Raw genomic sequence first — 25,119 nt, 5'->3', positions numbered from 1 at the left:
CAATCCACGTGTTCACCCTCAGGATCACAATGGCACAAGGGAAAACACAACGCTTCAAAAGATTTCCAAAGCTGAACAGCACTGCTTTCTGACAAAAATAGAGATTTGCACTTTAGCAAATCGAGGACACTGGGATAATTGCACGCTGAAAGGACTGAATCACAGTCCTGATAAGAGGAAAGCAAAAGCCTACATAATTAAACCGAACAAAAGCAAAGTCTTTTTTTTTTCTCAAAAAAGTTCAGAAACAGCAGATGTGGTGCTTTTGGCAACGGTTCCAATTCATTTGTGGAAAACAGAAATCATAAATACTTCATAAACAGAACATCCCCAACGGAAAAACAGTTCTGAAAGGCAAGAAAGCAGCCAGGAGTCAGCTTCTAGCAGGCTGTCCTAACAACGTGCTTCACACAGTATATTCATTCGCTTGTTTCATAGACAAAAGCGAAGTATAAAGGATTTATGAAGTCCCCAATGTGACAGGAGGCTCTTCTCATGAAGTAATTGTTCCCTTCTCTCCTGCGGGTGATAGCACAAGCCTGGCACTCTGACATGGAGACAACTCAGTGTTACCCGTGTGCATCCTCAGCACATAAATATGCGCGTTGAAGTCCATGGGCAATGAATGGAACCGTTGGGGAGAGAATGTGCAGGCTATGCAATGGGATACCTGTTCTCCAGAGTTTGGAAGATGCAGGGATTGGTATAAGCTCACAGCTGAACATGTTTCAATGCTCAATACACCTCGAGCCTTCAGAGTTCGAACAAAGCAACAGTGGTGAGACGGGAGAGAGACCAGAGGTGGACCCATCAGAGAGGGGGCCCACCTTGTGTCTTCCTGAAAGTCACTCCCCCTGGTGAATTGGTAGATGGGAGAAGTGACCACAAGGGAGACGCTGGTGGTCAGGCACTGAGAAGGAGTTAGGTGTAGGGGAGGGCTGGTGGGGGCTTCTTCGGGCCGGGGAATTGGGCCATGAAAGCAACTGTAAAGAAAAATAATCTAGATAGCCAACTCCCTCAGAAGGCACCAACACCATACCCTTCCTTTCTCCACTCTCTAAAGCAGAGGCAGCTATGAGCAGGGATGACTGGATTTTTCATTTAATAAGCGATTGAAGCTTTGATGTTAGGCTGGAGTGGACTTTTTATTGCCTGAAAACAAACAAACAAACAAAAAAATACTCAAACAAAGTCTTAGTACCTGCACTAAATGCAAAAGCCATGGGAACTAGCCCCGGGCATGAGGGAAAGACTGGTATGAAAAAATGCCCCTTACTGTGTTCAGCGAGTTCAATAAATCAGTTACAACTGCATTTTCACATTGAAGTGTAAATATTGCATGAAGAGCCTTGTTAGCCACAGGTGCTACCTGAACACATGCTGGCAATAATGAGCTTTCACTTCCCTGTCACCAGGACTTCATGGATACCAATTTACAGAGCTCCACGTGGCATTTATGCATCTGCCTACACACACCCCCACAGAGAGAATGTATGTAATTATACACACACAAATAAACCACAGAAACCCAGTTCTCTAAATAGAGGAGAAGAAGTCCAACAGGCATGGTCAAGTCAGGCGATGCAGATTCCTCCAACATCAATTCAGCAAGTAATTTTCAACCTATTCACTGTCCCAAATAGATAAGATACTGGAAATTTAAGTCAAGGTTCTACAGCTGAATTCACTTTGCACATTTGCAAATTGAAACGACTGCTAAGAAAAAATTTAATACCCCTTGAAGGCAGCATTTTTTTCCTGTAGGTCCCTTGATGCTTAATGAAATCTATTAAAAATGAGTTTTCTGTTATTAAAAAAATAACTTCATATCAACCAAGATAGAAAATGCTCTGACTTACAAATCATAGTTACAGACAAATGTTCTGACAGTGAGTTGACTCCTTTTAACCTGCTCATGATTTTTTCAAGGCTGCTTTACATGTGACACATCCATGTCACGATTTGATTAATGACATGTTTACATTTTCCTATTTAAAACTCTGTTATAAGAAAGTCCCAGTGGTTGAAGAGAGTAAATTTTCTGTGATTTCAACTGTCTGACACGTAATCATAAACGAAGAACTCAGTGGAGAAAGGGCCTCTCTATGGGTATCATAGAGTTAAAATAAATAATGTTAAGAGAACTAGAAAACATGCTTAAACCATAGAAAACTCCAGTTGCAGCCAAGCTACATTACTTGATTTAACACAATTAGTTATTTGGTTAGATTAAAGACAGGTAAGTATGAGGAGTAGGCAGTAGGGCGATTTAATTGATAAAAATGTACATTTCATATTTAGAAGGATGAAAATACTAGAAAACAATCTCCAAGGTGAAAAGATAAAAAGAAAACAGAAAGACTAGCACAAGTCTATTTATCAAGATGCCAAAAAATGTACACTCCTGAAAAGCTTCTGAGGTATTTCAATACAGAAAAAAATAAAACAACAAAAATTATTTCTAGGATGTTCTTGAATCATGATAAAAATGTTTACTGGTAAATGGAAAAATATATTTCAAGAATTCATAGAAATGTAAATGCATTTTAGAAAGATGTTTTGAAGAAAACATACTATAATGAAAAGGCATAGGAGGAAATACCTATTATCTAAAACATTCATTTATATATCATCCAATTGATTAATAACACCAGATAAATTAGATGTTACCACATGTAATGACTCAAATTGGTTTCAGTATTTTCCTTGCCTTATTTATGGCTAAGTAATAATACCTGCTTATAACATGGGATTGTTAGCCTTAGGAGAGTGGAAATGAGTGAGAAAAGAGAATGATGGGGTGTATTTTCCTGTGCTTACATTTCCATAATATGCTAACATAGCAGAGACATATTTAAAAAAAATAAAACAGGCCCTAACTGGTTTGGCTCAGTGGATAGAGCGTCGGCCTGCGGACTCAGGGGTCCCAGGTTCGATTCCGGTCAAGGGCATGTGCCTTGGTTGTGGGCACATCCCCAGTGGGAGATGTGCAAGAGGCAGCCGATCGATGTTTCTCTCTCATCGATGTTTCTAACTCTCTATCCCTCTCCCTTCCTCTCTGTAAAAAATCAATAAAATATATTTTAAAAAAATAAAAATAAAAATAAAACAGGATCAAGGGAAAAAGATGTGTATGCTAACATAGCAGAGACATATTTAAAAAAATAAAACAGGATCAAGGGAAAAAGATGCCTTGCCAGCTCAGCTCTATTTCCACCTAAATACATACATAGGAAGAGGAGGAATTGGTAAATAAATTGGCTTTCCTGATGATCAAATGCACACACCCTAAATATAAAGTAAAATAATCATTTATTATATTAAAAAAGAGAAAGACAAATATTCAGGTCTGGGCAAGTTATCTTTCCACACTGTAATCAATGGGAACTTGCTACACTGAAGACACTTGAAGCTCCTTATTTCTGTCATCACTGTTTCTATGACTAACACAATTCCTTCTTTAAAAAAATAAAAAGGTTCTTAAACATCAGGGGTTGGCACAGGGATAAACAGGTGGAGCACAGAGGATTTTTAGGGCATTGAAAATACTCTGTGATACTATAACACGTCATTATACATTTGTCCAAACCCATAACACATACAACATCAAGACTGCTCTCTAACATAAACAATGGACTTTGAATGTTTATCATGTGTCAATTTAATTCATCATTTACAACAAATGTCCACTCTAGGGGGGGATATTGATAATAAGGGAAGCTAAGCATGTGTGAGAGAAGGTGGCATGTGAGAAGTCTCTATGCCTCCCTCTCAATTTTTAAAAATTAATTTATTTTTATTGAGATATAATTGACATATAACATTATGTTAGTTTCATGTGTACAACATGATTAAATATACTTATATGCAAAATGGTCACCTCAATAATTCTAGTCAGCATCCATCACTACACATAGTTACACATTTTTTTGTGATCAGACTTTTAAAAATTTTATTAGCAACTTTCAAATACTCTATCCGTATTAACTACAGTTAACATTCTGTACATTACATCTTTAGGACCTATTTATAAGTAGAAATGTGTTTCTTTTTTGTTTTGCTTTTATTTTTTTCTTTCTCTGAATGTTGCCGTGATCCTAAAACTTCTCTTAAAAAATAAAGTCTTTAAAAAAATGTTCTCCAGCTTCTTAGGAGAGCTCCTGAACCCAAGCATGTGTGAGGAACTAAATACACCCCGTTGCTGCAATTGGAAAACTAGTGTCTGCCATGTGTTTGTTGAAGACTTTTTATAAGCACAGCCAAGAACATGTAAACATGCCTCCTCGCCCCTGCTCCACCCCGACTCAACCACACTCTGGGCATAAACACAATATGCTCAATAGGGAAATAGTCATTTTAAAATCAGGAGACAGCGAATTTGGTCTGATTCTTTGATTAGAGATAATCACCTATGAGATTTATTCAGATAAATTATTATCTGAGAAGACAAGAGAAGAGAAGAGATTCCTTTCACAGCATTCAGTACCAAATACAAAGCATCATGAGAAAATGCCCTATTAAATCAAACACAGGATTTGAAACAAACTCTATTGGGATTGGGGTTTCTTATTTCAGAATAAAATATACTAGTAACTGTCCCATAGATTTTTTAATCTATTCATCTACTGATGGGCACTTGGACTGTTTCCAAATCTTAACTATTATAAATAATGCTACTATGAACACAGGTGCATACACAATGGAACACTATGCAGCTATAAAAAAAAGAGGTCTCTCTTACCCTTTGGGAAGGCATGGATGGACCTGGAGACTATTATATTAAGTGAAATAAGCCAATCTGAGGAAGACAAATATCACATGATCTCACTTATTTCTGGACTCTAATGAACAAAATGAATTGACCAACAAAATAAGAATGGAGGCATGGAACAGACTGGCATGCCTTAATATGGGGATGGGTGGATGAGAAGAGATAAACTAAAGAACTTATATACTTATATGCATAGCCCATGGGCACAGGCAGTAGGGTAGTAAAGACTTGGGGGGATGGGTAGGCATAGCCCTGGGAAGAGGGGGGGAAAGAAGAGGGAGAGACATCTGTAATACTATCAACCATAAATATATTTATTAAAAATATATACATACTAGTAACTACTCAAATTTGTCATATCCAGAATCCCTTGCGTTAGTTTTTTATTACAGAGAATCCATGTTTTTAAAAAATGTAATGAATCATACTGGAATGATCAACAACTTGTTATTTGTTAAAATCAAATGTCTTTTTCATATAACACATAACCCAGAATTCAGCGGTGTACTCTAAATGTCATGTCTGCTGGGGTTGGGAAATAGTGACCGTCATCATCATCATTCCATGAACCTCTCGTGGAGATGACCAATGCTAACACTTGGGTTTGCATTAGTTTTAACTCAGGTGAGAAATACCATAATGCATACACCAGACTGTGGGTTATTCTTGGAAAAAGATGATGTTCAATGCAGAATATCTTTAGAATTTACTTTTTATTGAAAACACATAAACAGAGAATTTCTAGTTTTAGCAATACCTTAAATATGCTTTCCTTAATGCTTCTGTGAGATCTTTGTGTCAAATATTTTAAAGGGGAGGAAAAGAATATAGGTTGGGTGCAAGATGCTGTTTTGAGATGTTATACAATATTTTGAATTTAACCCTTGCACTATGCCATTGGGTAGATAATCTTCAATTAGAAACAGGGGCTTAGAGAATTTTAAAGACTGACCAAGATCACACAGTATGTGAGGTATCTCAGAGCATCAGCTCTTTTCTCCCGCGTGCTGCCCACAATTTTTAGGTATTAATGCAATGAGACAATACAGATGGTCTTTTTAAAAGAGAAGCCAATCTGTTCAGCTCAGCACACATTGATTTCTGGTCTTGATTAGATTCCAAAGATTACATTAAATAATGACTAATTTTGTTTTTACATTCCCAGATTTTATCTAGTACTTTAAGAACAGGGCCAACACATTCTAAACAAAATACTAGACTCATTAGAAAGTGGCCCGTTTGCAGAAATAAACTGTGAGAAGCAACAGATTCTTGGTGGGCTTCAATTGGCAACTCCCAGAAATCAGCCCAGTTACAAAACAGTCCTCCAATCAATATGGACAGAGTGCCCACTGTGCTGGGGATGGGCAGACAAGGTGTTACAAAAATGACAGGCCTGTGGCCAGGGAGAGGGATGGGCACACGGTGCAATCGGACTGTGCAATGGAGGTGTGACCTAGTTAGAAAGTAAAGACAGGCTTCCTTTGTAACTATATTTGGAGATAAAAAGAAAGGATACATTTTAAAATCTTAAAAATTTAAAATTGGGAGTTCAACTCATACAAACTCTCCGTTTTATAGATGAATAACCTGAGGGCCAATCTACTCATTTTGGCCATGGAGTCATTAAATACATTGAATTCTTCAGGCTTGGGGTGCCAGTCTCATACAGACAGATAGATGGATGATGATAGATAGATAGATACATAGATAGACAGATAGTCAGATAGGTGTATGTGTATGTATATATGTGTATTTGTTTGTATATATTCATACTAAATATGTTTAAGTGCATGTGTATGTAAATAATGTTCAGGTGTATTTCTTTTTTTAAAATCCTCATCTGGCCCTAGCCAGTTTGGCTCAGTGAATAGAGCATCAGCCTGTGAACTGGAAGGTCCCAGGTTCGATTCTGGTCAAGGGCACATGCCTGGGTTTGTGGGCTCAATCCCCAGTGGGGGACTTGCAGGAGGCAGCTGACCCATGATTCTCTCTCATCATGGATGTTTCTATCTCTTTCTCCCTCTTCCTTCCTCTCTGAAATCAGTAAAAATATTTAAAAAATAAAATAAAATCCTCATCTGAGGATATGTGTTGATTGATTTCTTTAGAGAGAGGATTGGAGGGAGAAAAACATAGGTGTGGGAGGAACATCAATCGGCTGCCTCCTATATGTGCCCCAATGGGGGATCAAACCCGCAACCAAGTCATGTGCCCCGACTGGGAACCAAACCCACAACCTTTTGGTGGGTGTATGGGACAATGCTCTAACCAACTGAGCCACCCGGCCAGGGCCAGGTGTGTTTCTTAAGGGCTGACAATATTTCCCTGAGTATGGCCAACTAAGAGCCTGCCAGAAAACAAACAGAAAGATGTAATGGCTCCATAAGGCCATCTAGATCCTCAGAAAGAAGCCAGAGAGAGAGAGAGAGGTGTTAGTGTTCTAATTCTTGTACTGATGTTGTGCCCACAGACTTCTTTGCTTCTGATCTGTATTTTAAAGGCACAGAAGCATCATCATTTGAAACATGCCGAGTATTTCCTATGAATATCTGGTTTCTTTATAACATCTCTGTGCAACAAGCATGATTTTTATTCTATGTTTACAGAAGAAAGAACAACAACAACAACAAAAACCCCACAAAGGTGGCTAGTAAGTGGCAGATTCGGTATTTTGAACCCGTCTGTAAAATGTTTATCTGTACCCTTAGACTGTCTTCTGCCTCTCTCCAAAACAATTTTCAATGGATCCTGGCGAGAACCTCTTTCTACATGTGAGAAAAATCATTGAAATCACAAATGCCAGTAGCAAAAATTACTGCTTTTAAGCCTAATAATACAACATTGTTCTCCACATACAGCCTGCAATACATCCCAATGTCAAAAATCAACACGACACAGCCAGGAAAAAGTTTTCCTTGTAAGATGTGATTTCAAGTCTTTTTTAGAAAGGAATATTCACTTATTTAAATACATCTACAGGTGCATAAAGCCTATTTGAAAGGAAACACTCTTCTTGGGAGAGATGATAGCAATACAAGTCAAACCTAAAAGTCTACGGAAAGCGGCTCAGGGCTCAGTTTTGAGCTCTGTCCCCTTTACAATCTACACCCAGGCTGGGAAACTGTTAGGATGAATGCTGCCCCGGGTCTCAGAAGCAGAAAAGAGAAAAAAAGCAGAGATGAATGGTGATTTGCTTCCAATACAACAGCTCTGGTTGTGCAGCCAGTACTTTCATTTAATGTTGGCTGGAATCTTTCACAATGTAATCTCATCAATCCTCAGAATAACCTTTGGAGGAAAAGGAATCTCAGTATTTAACATCCTGCTTTGATGACTAGAACATCTCGGACAAGTGAACGCAGAGGGTCAGGTGATTAGAGGGAGGCTGAGCTTGAGAGACGGCGTGGGGTCAGGCACCAGTGGATCCCTCTGATCCTCCACCGCTCTGCACAGAGCCCCCAACAAGCACAGCTATTTTCTAGTCAGCTGCCCATCTTCATCCCTCTATTTTGGATGCCAGCGGGGCATCAGCCAAGGTTCAAGCACGGAGCAAAATAGTCAGGGCTGCTTTGAAGAAGCCAGTAGGATTTTACTTTGGGGATTTGTGTTTTATGTGTGTGTGTCCTAATTTTATTTTTCAACCACAGTTTACATTCAGTATCATTCGACACCAGCTTCAGATGTACAGTGAAGTAGCCATAAAACCATGCACTCTGCAGAGTGGTCCCCCACCCCACCCGCCCCACGCGGCCCCGAGCCCCATTCCCCATGATCTCAACATTATTGACTGTATTCTCCATGCTGCTGTCTGCATCTCTGGGCTATTCTGCAGCTACCAATTTGCACTGCTTAATCCCTTCACCGTTTTTACCCAGCACCCCAAACTTCCTCCCAGGCAAATTTGTCTGCATGGCTCCCCAATGTGGTGTATTTGGGATCTGGAGTCAGACAGCCCGGTCTAAAATCCTATCGCAATTACTTATAAGCTATTTACCTTGGATGAGTAATTTAAGCTCTCACATATACACACACATATGTGTACACACACACACACACACACACACGCACGCATGCAGTGGTTCTCAACCTTCCTAATGCCACAACCCTTTAATACAGTTCCTCATTTTGTGGTGACCCCCAATTTCATTGTTACAAATTGAACATAATTAAAGCATAGTTATTAATCACAAAAACAATATGTAATTATATATGTGTTTTCTTATGGTCTTAGGCGACCCCTGTGAAAGGGTCATTCGACCCCCAAAGGGGTTGGGACCCATAGGCTGAGAACTTCTGATTATATATATATCTCAAAACTACTAGTAGATTAATTTAAAAAGCTGGACACAATAATTAAGCATCATGTATTTAGGGTTATATGATCTTTAATGGGTAATATGGGTACTTCTGAATTATCCCTGTTGATATTCAGATTTCTTGAATAATCTCAAGATTTATCAGGATAAAACACCTGCTTGTATATAATGTATAATGTGCACTAAGAATTTTCCAGTTCCTTTTCTTGTTGACTTCTCTGAACTAAACATACTGTCTTGAAAGGTGGAGAATATTAATTGTTTCATAACTCCTTTGCATATGACATATACAGATGTTTGGATCAACACCTTCACAAGGACGATGTCCCATATTTATTCTACTAATCTCCTTTAACATTTCTGTCTTGGCCTCTGCCACACTCCAGCCATATTATGGTATCTAGCTACTGCAAGTTGTAAGGAGGGGGAGTTGCCAGTATATCTTCCTACTGTATATGTGGTTGAAATGAAAGCAAATTCCTGAATCACTGGGAATGTAGGTATGGAATTTTAAAAATTTTGTGAAGCAGTCCATAATTCTCTTCCGGCCGTGTGTGCTATTTATAGGCCTCTTCCATCTATTTTTGTCACTATTTTTCCTAGTCTAACATTTTTTTATTGCAGTGTAAAATTTTCATATTTAGAATTAGGCAGCTGGACTCAGTTTAGATGATTGCAATTTTGTTGGCAATATCCAAAGCATCACAGTCAGGAGCCAGTCGAACATACGCCTTCTTCTCGCCATCAGGCCTGATCAGGGCATTGACCTTGGCCACTTCATGTCATAGAGCTTCTTCACAGCCTGTTTGATCTGGAGCTTGATGGCCTTGACGTCGGCAATGAACACTAGTGTAGTATTGTCTTCTATCTTCTTCATGGCTGACTCGGTAGTCGGGGGAGTTTGATGATGGTATAGTGGTCAAGCTTGTTTCTCCTGGGTGCGCTCTTCCAAGGATATTTAAGCTGCCTCCAGAGCCTTAGGCTGCCTCCGTAGCCTTAGTGTCTTTGGCCGTCGGAAAGTGGGTGATGTGCGGATCTTCTTTTTTGTGTGGCTGTGGACGCCTTTCAACACTGCTTTTTTTGCCTTCAAAGCCTTTGCTTTGGCTTCGGCTTTGGGAGGGGCAGGGGCCTCCTTCTTATCTTTTGGTGCCATCTTCATAAAAAGGGTCCCTAGTCTAACATTTTTAACTCAAAGGAACAGCCATCAACCCCCCACCCCAAACGTCCCATTCAAATCCCAGCAGGAGTAATGGAGCATCCTTAGGAAGAAGACAGGCTCACTTTCATTTGAGAGTAAATTTCAAGTAACTCTACATGTACGTGTATCTAAACACGTATTTTTCTTTAGAGAATTTTTAAAGTATGTATGTAGAAATATTACTAAAATGAATATCAAGGAAATGTTGTTAAATCATTTAAGTCTGAAATTACCTATGGTTAAGCATTCATGCATTCATTCATACACAAATATTTATTACTCTCTTACTCTACATGACTCAGGATACCAAAATGAAAAGAAACAGTCCTTTTCCAGTAGGGCCCTTTAAGCTAGTTAAGAAATCAAGAATGTTCTCAAGTAATTATGATGTGGTGTCCTATGGGATGGAGCCACGAAAGAAGGAGAAACTGAGGTCCATGGGATTTTGAAAAAAGAGACTCACGTTAGCAGGGAGGCCGGGATGTCCTGAAGCCCGATGCCATGGTGCACGGTGAAATGGAGGACAGAAAAGGTTCGTGGACAAGACTGCATGTGCGCCAGCTGTTTACAGCATCAGAAAATAACTTAAATAACTGTAGAGGAAGGGCATTCCAGGTGGAGGGAAGAGCAATGGCATAGGGTCCATGTACAAAGTGGGAAGTAGCTCAAAGCGAGGCCTGAACCAGGAAGGCAATAGGTAGACAAAATGTAGTTTCATATAAGACATAGATTCGGCCCTAGCTGGTTTGGCTCAGTGGGTAGAGCGTCAGCCTGTGTACTGACTGGTCCCGGGTTTGATTCTGGTCAAGGGCCCATGGCTGGGTTGTGGGCTCAATCCCCAGTAGGGGGCATGCAGGAGGCAGCCAATCAATGATTGTCTCTCATCATTGATGTTTCTCTCTGTCCCTCACCCTTCCTCTCTAAAATCAATAAATATATATATATATTTTAAAAAGACATAGATTCAAAGTCTGGACATGGAAATGGGGAAGAATTAAAGATTAGAAGACTTTAAGCCTCCATATCTGAGATGAGGGCAATACCCTTAAAAGAAGTAGGAAAATCGGGTTAAATAAAAATAGTATAAATAGTATTTTAGGAAACCATGATAAATTCAGGTTGTATGTCATTAAATGTGACATACTGAGCAACATAACTCTCACAAGTAATATGAATAAATTATTGTGGCCCATATGGAAAGGACCTCAGGTGACACAGGCCTTATTTAATCTCATGCCACTGGCATGGCCCTGTCCTCCTCAAAGATGGCACAGTAAGCACTGTCCCATTTCCCAAGGCACTACTGTCTTCTTCGCATTTTGTATGTAATACGCATCTTCCACTGATTTACCTTTACCCTACTAGAAGCTAAGCAATTTGAAGTCAAGATATATACCTGTTTTGTCATTATATTCTTCATGGTGCTTAGCAAAATGTCTTCTGTATATAATAGCCACTTGAAAAATAAAAGTTTGAATGAATAGGGAAAGGAAATTAGTCCACCTGGAGAATTTAAAAAAGATCAGGAGAAAAGGAACAAAGAGGAACTTTGCTATATCCCAAAAGGAATGTTTTTCTATTGACTGAAGACTATTGTGTTAGCTAAAGTAATTAAAGTATATGATATGTAAATACAACCGATCTCCTTAAATTTCATACAGCTTTATTGTATTATGACTGTATTTCAATTAGTTTTAAGGTATTCTGAGCACCAGATTGTTAAAAAAGCAAAGTGTCTTATTTTAACTTCAGGTCCAAGATTACAAAAAAGGGAAAGTGTTTAAATTTTTCCTGTAAAGCAAGGAAAGAATAATGAGTTCCCTGGACCTGAAACATTTTATGCACATTTAAGGTCTGTATACCAAAATATCCCTTTTCTGTTGTTGGGAAAAATGACAGTAGTTTTAAAACAAATGGCACAGTATCTCACTGTATGTGAGACTTTATAGTCTCAAAGTCCTTTTAGTCCATTTCATCCTAACAATATTCCAGTAAGACAGGAAATTCTTATTTTATTTACAAATGATGCAACAAGCTCAGGGTAACTTGTCCGAAGGCATGTGGTTATGAAGCCAAAATGCTTGATAAGTGCTCCCCATCTTCTGACTTTTTCTACTTAATTATTATTATTATTGTTATGTATTTGTTCCACTCCAACTGGTCACTCTGAGACACTCAGCTTTCCTCTTTATCTATATATATAAAGCCTAAGCGACCATTATAGCAGAACGACTGGTCACTATGAGGCACACTGACCACCACACTGACGCTCAACACAGGAGCTTCCCCCTGGTGGTCAGTGCGCTCCCACAGCGGGAGCACCGCTTAGCAGAAGCAGGGCTCACAGATGGTGAGCGTGGCTGCCACAGCGGGAGCCTCTCCAGATTCCTTGGCAGCACTACTGAGCGGCTGCAGCAGCAGACGCAGCGCACCCAGATGAGCAGCCCGACGCCCAGCCCTGATTCAAGCTCCTCCCTGGCTTCCTGCTGCCTGGCGCACTGCTACGTCCCCAGAGGGGTCCGGGACTGCGTGAGGGATGTCCGACTGTTGGCTTAGGCCCGATCCTGGTGCCATACTCTGTAGAAGGCAGTCAGTCTGAACAATTCAGTGACTCAGGGAAGGGCAGGGAACTCTGGGTGAGCCTGCCTCCACACCAAGCCAGTGTGGCTCAGTGGTTGAGCGTCAACCTGTGAACCAGGAGGTTCAATTCCTGGTCAAGGAACATGCCTGGGTTGTGCGCTTGATCCCCAGTGTGGGGCATGCAGGAGGCAGCTGATCAATGATTCTCTCTCATCATTGATGTGTCATCTCTCTCTCTCCCTCTTCCTTCTCCCTTTCTCTCTGATATTAATAAAAATATATTTTTAAAAAGCAAATCTTCCAATTGCACTCAATAACTGTTGGATCCTAAGTGTAGAAGCAAGATTTTTGTGTGACAGTACTGAACACTTATGCCACTAGTAGGTGAATGTAAACATCTTATAGTCTTTAACAAATTATTTCTTCTCCCAAGACCATTTACTAGAGCAAACTGTTTCCTATTTTCAGAGCCAATAAATAGGAGTATTCCAAATATTTTCCACACATATATAGTTTGACCTTCATATATACTTTTGGAGGAATTATATAGCAATTCCATATTCTATGAATATTTTACTTTCATCAGTTCCAAGATTTGAAGATAGTTAATTTGTTTATATCCAAATCTATCCTCTTATTTCCTGGTGTTGTTACAGTTTTATTTTACAATGTTGTCGTGTCTTCTAGAAATGTGTACCATATCTCCTATTAGGCAGTGTACTGTGAAAGAGCTGACAGCTGAATTCCAGCTGAAAGAGAATTGTTAGATTATCTAATGTGGTTTCATTTTATGAGGACAGACAAGGAAACAAGAAGTCAATAGAACTAAAGTCTGACCCCCATTTGGAGACTATTGGTCTTTAGGTAGAAGTTTTGTAAATGTAGGTTTGTCACTTCAAATCTCTGTATCTCATTTCTCCTATCTGTGAAATTTATTATGAGAATAAAGTAAAAAATAAATGTGAATATGCTTTGAAAACTTTGTGCAATATACTCTCCAACATGAAAATTTGGAAAATACTATTATACTGATTTCAATTTTGCCAATGGTGATATTTTTCTACTCAGCTGTATGAACTTTGTTCTGTATTATGAGGTGAAATAAAACTGTTTAGTTTTCTCACACAGACATGGTGGGTATTTTTCCTCATTTATTAATACTGTCCAAACTGTTCAAAGGATGGGCTCGAATCTTTTCCTGAAAATATGCAAATGTCGAGTTTAAAATTTAATTTTGAATGGAAACCTTCATTCATTTCTAGGCAAACATCTAAATTTAAGACTAGGCCATACCAAAAAACTAGCTACTATTTCATTGAACAAGATACTTTTGGTATACAGTTATAAAAATGTGCCCTTACTGGTTTTCCAATTAGTTAAAAAAACAACAGATGTGCTTATGAGGCTCTCTAAATAGTGCTATTACCAAGAGAATATTATACTGATTTATTGTCAATGTCAATTTATTATCATATTGGATTCCCCACATTTTTTAAAAGTTGATATCATCTTTAAAAAGATACAGTTAAGCCCTAACTGGTTTGGTTCAATGGACAGAGCGTCGGCCTGCGGACTGAAGGGCCCAGGGTTCGATTCCAGTCAAGGGCATGTACCTTGGTTGCAGGCACATACCCAATAGGGAGTGTGCAGGAGGCAGCTGATTGATGTTTCTCTCTTATCGATGTTTCTAACTCTCTATCCCTCTCCCTTCCTCTTTGTAAGAAATCAATAAAATATATGTACATATATTTTTTTAAAAGATATAGTTAAAAGGCATTGACATAGGACCCATGCATGGAACTTCCAAACCCTATCCCCTGCAAATAAAAAGGAATAAAAAAACTGACCCAATCTTTACCAAAAGCAGTCAAAATCTGACTGTTCTTACTGTGTTTATTCCTGGCTGTTTTTTTAAAAAAAATGTATTTTATTGATTTTTTTACAGAGAAGAAGGGAGAGGGATAGAGAGTTAGAAACATCGATCAGCTGCCTCCTGCACACCCCTTACTCGGGATGTGCCCACAACCAAGATACATGCCCTTGACTGGAATCAAACCCTGGGCCCTTCAGTCCGTAGGCGGACGTTTTATCCACTGAGCCAAACCAGTCAGGGCTTTATTTTGTTGCTGATTACAGCTTTAACTCTACTGTGATTTATCTTACTTTTGCTAGCACTTCAACAGTATTGAAGATCTGTATATTTTACCAAAGTATTAAAAGTTAAATTTATTTTTGTAAAACTATAATAAATAAGTTAAGAATACAGCCTTTAACCAAATAAATGAGTACTGACTGAAAAATTATTTTCCAGTTTCAACTTTCAATAAAATCAATTGTATTTAATCATTTCAAAACGGCACTGACTTCTATAATTAATTGCATGTTTGTACTTAAAAGCTGTTTTTATTTCATGATTTTAGCCAGAAAAATAAATGGGAATGCACTGTGATGAACCAGGAAAAACTAGATTTGGAGTATTTGTTCATCCAAGTCTTTGTTTTTCAATCATGTGCCCTAATATTGGCTCATTTTTGGCTAAACACCCATTTTCTAGTCTTCACTAGCAAGTAGCTTGATAACACAATCAATATCTAATCAATTCTAGGAACAGCTCAAATTACTTAATTAGTTTAATAGCTACCATTTCTTTGAGTGCATAACAATGAGTGCATACCAATAATCCAAATTGAATGAAAATATTTTTTCTTCAGAAAAATCTTATGTTTTATCTTTATTATATATGTATATATGTTTTTCATGAAGAGAAACATTTGCATAGACAATAGTCCAGTAAGTTAATATTGAATGGAAAAATGTTTCTGAAATTCTGAAGAATGGTACTGTGCTTGTAAGATAGCCCATAAACTATAAAATCCAATTTTTCATTATAGCTACTATTAGTGCATTTTTCTTAGACATGTGATGTCATTGTTTCTAACTCTATAACCATAAAATAGATATAATACACAGAAATATATTGCACATATACACATATAAGTTTCATCAAAATGTTAATGTTTCTACAAAAATTTAAGATAAATTGACGAACAAAATAGATCCGGAGACATACAAGCATAGAACAGACTATAGAACTTCAGAGGGAAGCTGGGGGAGGGTGTGTGGGAGGGATTTCAACAATAAAGATTTAATTTAAAAAATTAAGATAAATGCCAAATGCAAATACTATAGTAGTAATGGTAACAATGTGACCTCTTGTTGAAATATCAAAAATTTCAAAGGTAATTCATTATGTTTTAGTTACAGAGGAATTTTATCAGACAAAATCTTACTTTAGAAAAAATTGGTGATTAGAAATGGAAACATAAATGTAAGCAGTAGAAATTTTTGTTTTCCAAATTATGAGATTCTTACCTACTAGCTATATCTGGAGCAGAGTATAGAATATGTTATATAACCTGGAACTTTAATCCAACAATAATAAAACAAAGAAGAAGTCTAGTGGTATATAATGAATCATACAAATACAGCCTAAAATTACACAAACATTAAATATCCAAGTCAGCAAAAATGCGTATGTATATACTTGCCTAATAGGCCTTGGCACACCAAAGACAAGGAAAAAAGTTCTCTGAGAAAACTGCTTCATGTAAGCTCTTTTTGTTTAATATAATTAATGAAATGGAAATGTATATTCTGTTCCTGACCATTCTTTTAGTTGTAAATGAGTATTAAAAATAACTTCCTCCTAAACAGTCTTAGATCTTCAAATAAATTTATGTCCCACATCTGGAAAGATGATATGCAGGTGTGTGCCCGTGTGTACATGTGTTCACGCACAGCCTCTTTGATGACAAGCCTGAACTTGGACATTTCTGTCTCTTTGATAACATTGTCTATTTAATGAGCTAATTAGTACTTAGGTTTTAAGCTCTGCTAAATTAATTTAAAGGTGATTAAAATCTGGATAGCCTAACAGGGAATAAATGAATTTTCTATGACAACATGCTTATAGACAGAATAAAATATGTGCACATATTTTGGGTATTTCATCCATTTATTTATTCATTCAAAAAATAATTATTGAGTTCTAGTCTGGAATAGACTCTGGCACTAGATTCTATGGATGCTAAAATGGCTAAAACTGAATACTTTTCCTCAACATGTCTGCACTATGGTTGTTACTGAACTAATATAAATCACCTTTTTCTCTACTTGAACTGTGATTTTTCTTTCTGACAGTAGAAAACAGAAGCATGAATTAGTTATACAAATAACCAAAAAATTCCTTGCAAGTCTTATTTCTTTGGCCAGTGATAATTTCAAACTCTAGGTTAACATAATCAATAAAAAGTAGAAGTCATTCATTGTAATATAGATCTATTAGTAAATGTTAACCAAGGTTTACACTATATGTTATCCAAAGCAGAGTGAACATACGTTCTCCTTGGTGTGAGTGTGTGCGCACGTGTGTAAATCCTTTAATTGGGTGGAATTTCTCATTTCCTTTCTAGGGAAGCGATATGAACAATTATTGCAGATACTCCTAAAGACGGCTGCCCACTCAAAGTCACTCTCCTTTCTGTGAAACGGTCTTTGATGTCTGATGATATGTGTGCCCCGAAGCCCTGCTCCTGACCAGAGCTTACCAACCCAGGGTGAAGACCCCCGAACACTCAAATTCTCTCCCCTAGGAACTTCACATTCGGATGGAGAAGCCAGGAATAGGAAGTCATTGGCAGTGACCTGCCGTACAGGGCCAGCACCGCGTGCTGCTGTGGCACCCAGAGCTACCTTCGCTACTGCCTTCCCAAGCCATGTTGGTCGGCTCTTCCTTCGACTGAGCAAGCCACCCAGTCTTTTCTCAATAAATCCTCAAAACCAACGAGGGCTGTGTCAATTTATATCACTTGTAAGACAGATAATTGATAAAATATGAAAGTAATGGGATGGGGAGAAAGGGAGGAACAAAATAAAACCACTTAGTCTCAGGTCTGGTATTCATTACAGATGATATTACCAAATGTGAGATGGCAATTACCCCTCTCAAGAGCCTGACTGTTCAGAAAATATGAAACATCAACAGGATTAAGAGTACCATTATAAAAAAGAAGCAAGGTACAATGTGTCTTTCTAACTTTATAAAAACAAGTAAGTTTCAGTCTACTTAATTTAAAACTGAAGGTTAAAAAACTCACTTTAGCGAATGTTTATCATTTATGAATATCTTTGACTTAAAAGTTTAATCTATGACATAAAATAATCTAACATTGCTATAAAAGTTCTTGTATACATTTTACTTAAATACTACTTAAGTATTGAAAAAGAATCATTCTCATTTAAGCCACATTTTGAAGATTGTTTTTTTAGTAGCAACAGACTATAACAGAAAATAATAAATGGTATAGAAAATCAATGTGATCAACCGAAGGACTTGTATGCAAGCATATAAGCATAACCAATGGACACAAGACACTGGGGGGTAGGGGAAGCTAGGAGAAGGTCAAGGGGAGAAAAAAAAGAGAGACATATATAATACTCTTTGTAATACTGTAATCAATAAAACAATTTAAAAATAAAACAGCAAATATCTACTTGGGAAAAAAAAATCAATGTATACCCAACTGAAGAAAAAAATATTGTGACTGATGGCAGAAGGGAGGTCTGGGAAAAAAGAGGAAAAATATCTCCTAATAAATAAGGTAAAAAGTTCCAGGTTTTTACATTGTTAAATCTCTATATCTTCTTCCTACCACCATCATTTGTGGGGAAATATAGTAGAATTAGGTTGGCTGAAAGTGACTTGGATCATTTGTCATGCTGTAGTGACCGTGTGTGGAGAAATAAATATGTGTCCAAATAACTGCAGAAAAATAAATCTTTGATACTAAGAAGAAAATTTGGAACAAATCACAGAAAAGGATTTTAAGTCCATGATAAGTCCCCCAAATTAAAAAAATTAAATATTATTCAGATATACATCAAGCTATCTTATTTTTTAAAAGCCTGCTCCAAATTAAGCATCTGCTGTTCTGTTCAATGTTTACGGAAATTAGGATGCTTAAAGAATAGTTGTATTTTTTTAAGGCACCATTCCTAATCATGTACAGAGACTATCCAAGAATCCACTTCTTTCTCTGGCTGGGTAGCTCAGTTGATTAGGTGTCGTCCCATACACCAAAAGGTTGCTGGTTCAATTCCAGGCCAGAGCACATGCCACATGCCCTGGGGTGTGCAGAAGGTGGCTGGGGGCGTGCAGGAGGCAGCCAATCAATGTTTCACTCTCAGATTGTTTTTCTCCTCTCCCTTCCTTCCTCTCTAAAAATCAATAAAAAAAATCTTGAACTAAAAAAGAACCCATTCCTTTAACTTGTGTTGGGGACACTATAAACCATTTTCCCATTTTTGTATTGACAATTTCTTGGAGGCTTGTCTGGGAGTTGCACACTACCAGTTTCAGTTCCAGTTTTTCAAATAACTACCTTTATGTATTTGAGCATTTTCATTAACCTGAAATATCTCCATTTCACTTATTTAGCATGTATTTTAATGAATTCCTACTGGGAACAATAAACTCCATTACATTGAAATGTGAGTTTCTATGATATAACTATATAACAAGATTTCTACCTATTTTTTTGATATAAAACTCTGTGGAGAATTTAACATCCCTGAGTGTGTATTAGAAGTGCAGCAAGACAAGAGGGTACAAGGAGAGGTGGGCTGCTTGCTCTTCAAGGTCATTTATGGTACTGACATAATAAGCACTCAATAAAACATTTAAAATCAGTAAACAAACCAATGAAATCACAAATATATACAACTATTAGAAAAAGCTCTAGCATATCATTAAACTAACTTAGGCATAAGCCTTCCTTCTTGAACAGCTTGTTCATAAAGAACTACATCTTTGAGGTGTAATTCAGGGTGGGCTCTCAGGTCAGAACAAGGCAGGATAGTACGGCCCTAGGAAAACTCCCTAACAAGTGGAATAGGGAAACTGAGACAGACAGTTGAACAAACTAGCTGAGCAACTTACAGCCACATACAGAAGGTCACCAGGGTGGAAAGCCCCAGGTGCCTAGCAACAGGCAAAACTGGCGCCAGACCTTGCCCCAGGGTGGCCTTTCCTCCCCGGGCATATTGCTGGTCATGCAGTTTAGACTCCCCTGACCTTTCCTCCCTAGAGGTAACAACTAGGCTTCAGTTGCATTTCAGCTCCAAGTCCAGAAAAGTAGCAAAACCACTCATGGCACCTTACCCTGGCACTGACCAATCAGTGGAGACCACAATCCTGGAAGGGCACACCTGGAAAAGCAGGTGAATATTCTATTGAGATTCTCCCCTAAACGTCCAGCCTTTAAAACCCCTCAAGGTGGAGGGCCCAGGTCTTTCTCTCTCTCTCCTGAGACCAGACCTCTGCCTTTCCCTCCCCGCCCCCCTTTTCACCCTATAGGTGTGCATTTCCTAAACTCTAAGGGACCCCATGGGATTTGCAATCAGGGGAGCAGCGGGCAGCAGAAGCTCATCCCAGGCTAAACCTCTGAACCTGTGGTCAAGGCCCCCTTTTCTCTGACTTCCAGAGAGCTGACAGCAGCCCCATGTGACTCACTTCTTTCCCATAATGTTTCTAGAGGCCAAAGCAGCCCTGCCCCGGCTCTCTCCTGTTCCTTCTTTTATCTTAGGCCCTTCCTTATTTCACTGTCCCCAGCTTTAATAAACGTACTCTCAAAGTCACCTGGGCTCATATTGTGAACTCTTCCCTGCATAAAGTCAAGAACCCACACACTACAGGCAGACTTGCTCTAGACCTGATCCCTCCCTGTCCAGTAACATGACTACCGGCTCTGCCAGTCCTAACACCTACTAGCTTGGGGACCTTAAGAAAGTTACTTCTGGCTTCTGGTTTCTTTATCTGAAAAATGAATTTGGTAATAGTTCTCACCTCATAGTGTTGTTGTGAAAATTCAATGAAATACTACATAGAAGGTGCTTAGAACAGCACCTGGTGTAGAGAGTGGTCAATAAGTGTTAGTTATTTTTAATACAGTCTATCAGCTTACCTAAAGCAAAGGATCAGATCTTTGACCTAAACCCTGACAATGGCAGACTACAAATATATGGACTACAAACATCACATACCACCATACCTGATGAATGTTGTTAGAAAATGTTTCCCAGAATCATACTATTCAAGACTGTGCTCTTCAGAAGGAAACATATTATTGGTGGCCTTGTTTCCTATTATCTGCCCAGACTTTTCTGCTTGGCATCCTTTTTGCCCTGCTTTTTCCCTCCCAAAACTCACCCACAGATGGTAAGTGAATTCCCCAAAGATTTTTATATTAGAAAAGAGAATAAGAATTTCGTTAAGTAGTCTTTTGTGCTTTAGAGGAGTAGTTCACACTGTTTTCCTGGTGACTACTAACAAATAGGAAATTGGCACAACTGAAGAGAGCCCATCCTGTGAGCACCTAGACCATAATTTACAGTCGGAGGCATCAATTAAAGCAGCAGAGAGACGCTTCAGTAATTATGAAATCTTCTGAAAGTGAAATAGGCAATTAGTGGATTTCCATCTTATTTATAAATCTTCATGGGAAACTCAAGTGTATTCAATTCTTCCACTTGCAATTATAGGACTAATTAACAGAATTGGTGGCGCTCTGTGTATGATAATGACACTTAGTTGTTGGCTGGAAAACCAAGTACAAATGAAATTTAACTCAACATGAAAATAGGGCACATTGAAGAAGGGGTGAGAAGAGGTACTGGCAATTAAATATTAAACAGTGGCACACAATACATGCTTATAGTTTGCCTGGACATTTATGTGCCAAGTATTGTTATTCAATGGGACAGTTATTTATAGACTGACAAGCATTAAACTTTCACAAGCCTAAACTACAGCTCAGGTATATTTTCTAAAAAAGTTCTAGAAATTTTTGGCAACCAATATAACATGAAATCATTCAACCATGCTTTATTGGTTGCTTGAAATCCAAAGATGAATAAAATGTAGTCTACGCCTCTGATAGCAAAATTGAGTAAAAAGAGACACAGATATGCCAGTACCATAATCATTCATATTCTCTACCTGAACATTCTTTTCACCTTCTTGCTTTACCCCTCTCTGCCATGAGGGCTTCACTTTCCCTGGAACCTTCTCTCCTAAAAACTCAACACCATCAAGTAGAGAAATTCAGTAGGTGTCTTAACTGCCACTGCACATATTCCCCTTCTCTCCTCCATAAAACACCCAGTTTTGAATTTTCTCTCTTCAAATTATACCTACTATCCCTCCTTGTCACAGTCAACTATGGCAACCCTGGACCATTGTTCCTCAACTCTTGACAAATTTAGCCCCTGGTTCCTCTAAATGTCTTCACTACTGTCATAATTCTTTATCATGTCAACATTCACAAAAACTAACCTTCCAATATTTTGGCTTCTCAAATCCTTAACCTCTTTACTTCTAATAATATAAAAATTCATCCTACTTTACCTCACCCCTTCTCTCATAAGCCATACTCTCTATCTTCCAATAAATGCAACCAATAATCTCAATTTCCAATAACCCATCCTATGATGACTAGCTTCTATCATTATTCCAACTCACTCTTCTAGTGTCACCACAACTATTCAACCCCTCTAGAACCAACAGTTGATTAATCTAATCATTATTTTAACTTATGCCCTTCCTTCCTTATTTAGCTTAAAATCTATGGTAGTTTATTGTAATCTTTATAACACTCTACACCCTCAACTATTGCCACTCACCTGCTCACTCATTTAGTTTTTGAAAACATATCTGTAAATACATTCAACTCTCCACCTGCACGGTTGAATAAGTTGGGAGAAACAAATGCTTTCCACATCATTCTTACCACCTCAAGTTCCCAGGTCAAAATATGCGAGGTCATCTCTGACTCTTATCTTTCTCTCACATCCCCGCATTCACTTCAAAAGCAAATCCTGTTGACTCTAAAACAGCGGTTCTCAACCTGTGGGTCAAGACCCCTTTGGGGGTCGAACGATCCTTTCACAGGGGTTGCCTAAGACCATTGGAAATCACATATATAATTACATATTGTTTTTGTGATGAATCACTATGCTTTAATTATGTTCAATTTGTAACAATGCAATTGGGGGTCACCACAACATGAGGAACTGTATTAAAGGGTCTTGGCATTAGGAAGGTTGAGAACCACTGCTCTAAAACACACCCAGCACCTAACCACTTCTTACCACTCGTACTGCTGCCATCCTAACCCAAGCTATCATGTGTCCTCCGTGGATGAAAGGATTCCTGCTTCCTGCACTGCTCCACGATGGTATTGTCAACACACCATCCTCTACTACTCTCCTGGCTTACTACCTACCAACCATTCTCAACTTCTTGTTATTCTTAGAGTTATCCAGGCACACATCAGGACCTTATTGCACTGACTTTTCCCTCTGTCTGAAATGCCCTTTCCCCAAAGAGCCACATGACGCACATCCTGAGATTGGATGGTATTTATAGTGTCAAAATTAAGAAAATGGAACCGGCCCAGTGTGGCTCAGTGGGGTGTCATCCCAGCACCAAGAGGTCACTGGTTCCATTCCCGGTCAGGGCACATGCCGGGGTTATGGGCTCGATCCCCGTGGGAGGTGTGCCAGAGGCAGCGGATTGATGTTTGTTTCTCTCTCATTGGTTCCTCATTCACCATTCCTCTTTCTCTAAAAAAACGCCAATAAAAACGTATTTTTTTTAAAAAAAAGAAAAGAAAATGGGAACCAATAAATGGTTTAGAGAAGAGACAGCAAGAACTTGTGGATGGCCAATTTAGCTAGGAGGCGTGAAAAGAAAAGCCAAACGAATCAAATATGGGGAAAGATGTTATAAAAAATATTCAAGAAAGAGGATGTCCTGCGATACCCCCTGTAATGATCTCTTTAATTGGAAGGCATGTCTTTAAAAATATAGATGGATCAAGCAGAAAATAGTCACATAGCAAAATGACACTTTAAAATAATACATTTGGTTTAAATTAGTGTCACAATTTTTTGTTTGTTTTTGTATGGAAGATAACAGGGTTGAGGGGGAGCTCCAATCTAAAAATTTGACACCAAAGAATAACAATTATTTCATCTAGTTACTCAAAGGCATTCATTTCCTTCCCATATCCCTCCAATTTATATCCTATGAACAATTTCAACTCTTCTAAACATTTCTACCCCCAAAAGTCTGTTTAACATAAATATTCCAGATTTATGCTTTATTTTGCAGCTATTTGAGAAGTTAGGGGAGAGAATAAAATTTTATCTCAAAGAGTCATCCAATTAGACAATATCTAGTATCCACTGTATGCAAACCATTCTATTAAGTTTGTGTAGGATATGCCAATTTTATAAATAGCCTCTCCATGCAAACTATAATACAAAAGAGAACTACAGAGACATAGCTAATAAAACACAGAAAATGGTATATTCATAGAGAAATTTATAGGATACTAAATGATTGTGAAACTTAATGGAAACAGAACTATTTGCCTAGTGGAATTAAAGGAGACTTTAGGAAGGGGACTATTTTGCTGTTGTTAGCATTCCTCCTTGTGAGTTTTAGCAAACTACAATGTGATTACTTTAGTAAAAAACCAACTCCCACCCACAGTCACTACAACTTGTGTTGTACAATATACTTATATACTAGGGGCCCAGTGCATGAATTCGTGCACCTTGAAAGGAACTGTGGGCCACGAGGCTGTGGTAGGAACATGGGTGGGTCTCGGCCCATCCTCCACACCCCTGCCTGGCCCCTCCCACTATGCCCCTCCACCCGCTGTCTGCCGACAGCCCTGCTTCCACTGCTGCCACTCCCATGCGCTGATGGCGCCCAGCTTGGCTCACACCTGCTGATGGTGCGGAGCAATTGGGGCCGGTGCCAGCAGTGGGTGCAAGCAGTGGCTGCTGCCCCAATCACCCTTCAGGAGCAGGGGGAGGTGGAGAAGCCCGCAGGGGCGATTGGGGCCAGCAGCTGCCATAAGCTCCCGCTGACGGTGTTGAGTGTTCAGGACTTGCAGCGGGTGCGAGCTGGGCCAACACTGGCAGTAGGTGTGAGCGCCGGGCGGGACTGCGGTGTGTGGGAGGAAAGAATTTTCAGTACCCACCAGAGGCTCACCCCAATGACAGCGACTGGCACCCTGCCTTGGTCTGGTGTCGCTGCTCACCTGCTCTACCATCCCGCTGCAGCCAATGCCCACCATGTTCCGCACACGCCCTTCATAGCGACCAGTTCCGGTTGTTCCACT

At 38.9% G+C, this 25,119-nt stretch overlaps 1 protein-coding gene and 1 pseudogene across 1 annotated transcript in view; both read right to left on the bottom strand.

Annotated features, from left to right (window-relative positions):
- Nucleotides 1–25,119, bottom strand: part of CHSY3 (chondroitin sulfate synthase 3) — a gene marked incomplete at its 5' end in the record, with an annotated part of 230,959 nt that overhangs the window by 80,051 nt on the left and 125,789 nt on the right. The gene's annotated exons all lie outside the window — the stretch shown is intronic.
- Nucleotides 9,712–10,243, bottom strand: LOC107183074 (annotated as a pseudogene).

The sequence above is a fragment of the Myotis davidii genome, unplaced genomic scaffold (assembly GCF_000327345.1).
Source record: "Myotis davidii unplaced genomic scaffold, ASM32734v1 scaffold319, whole genome shotgun sequence".
Lineage (NCBI taxonomy): Eukaryota > Metazoa > Chordata > Mammalia > Chiroptera > Vespertilionidae > Myotis > Myotis davidii.
The sequence above is the reverse complement of the archived record's forward strand: the minus strand, read 5'-3'. Positions and strand labels throughout refer to the sequence as shown.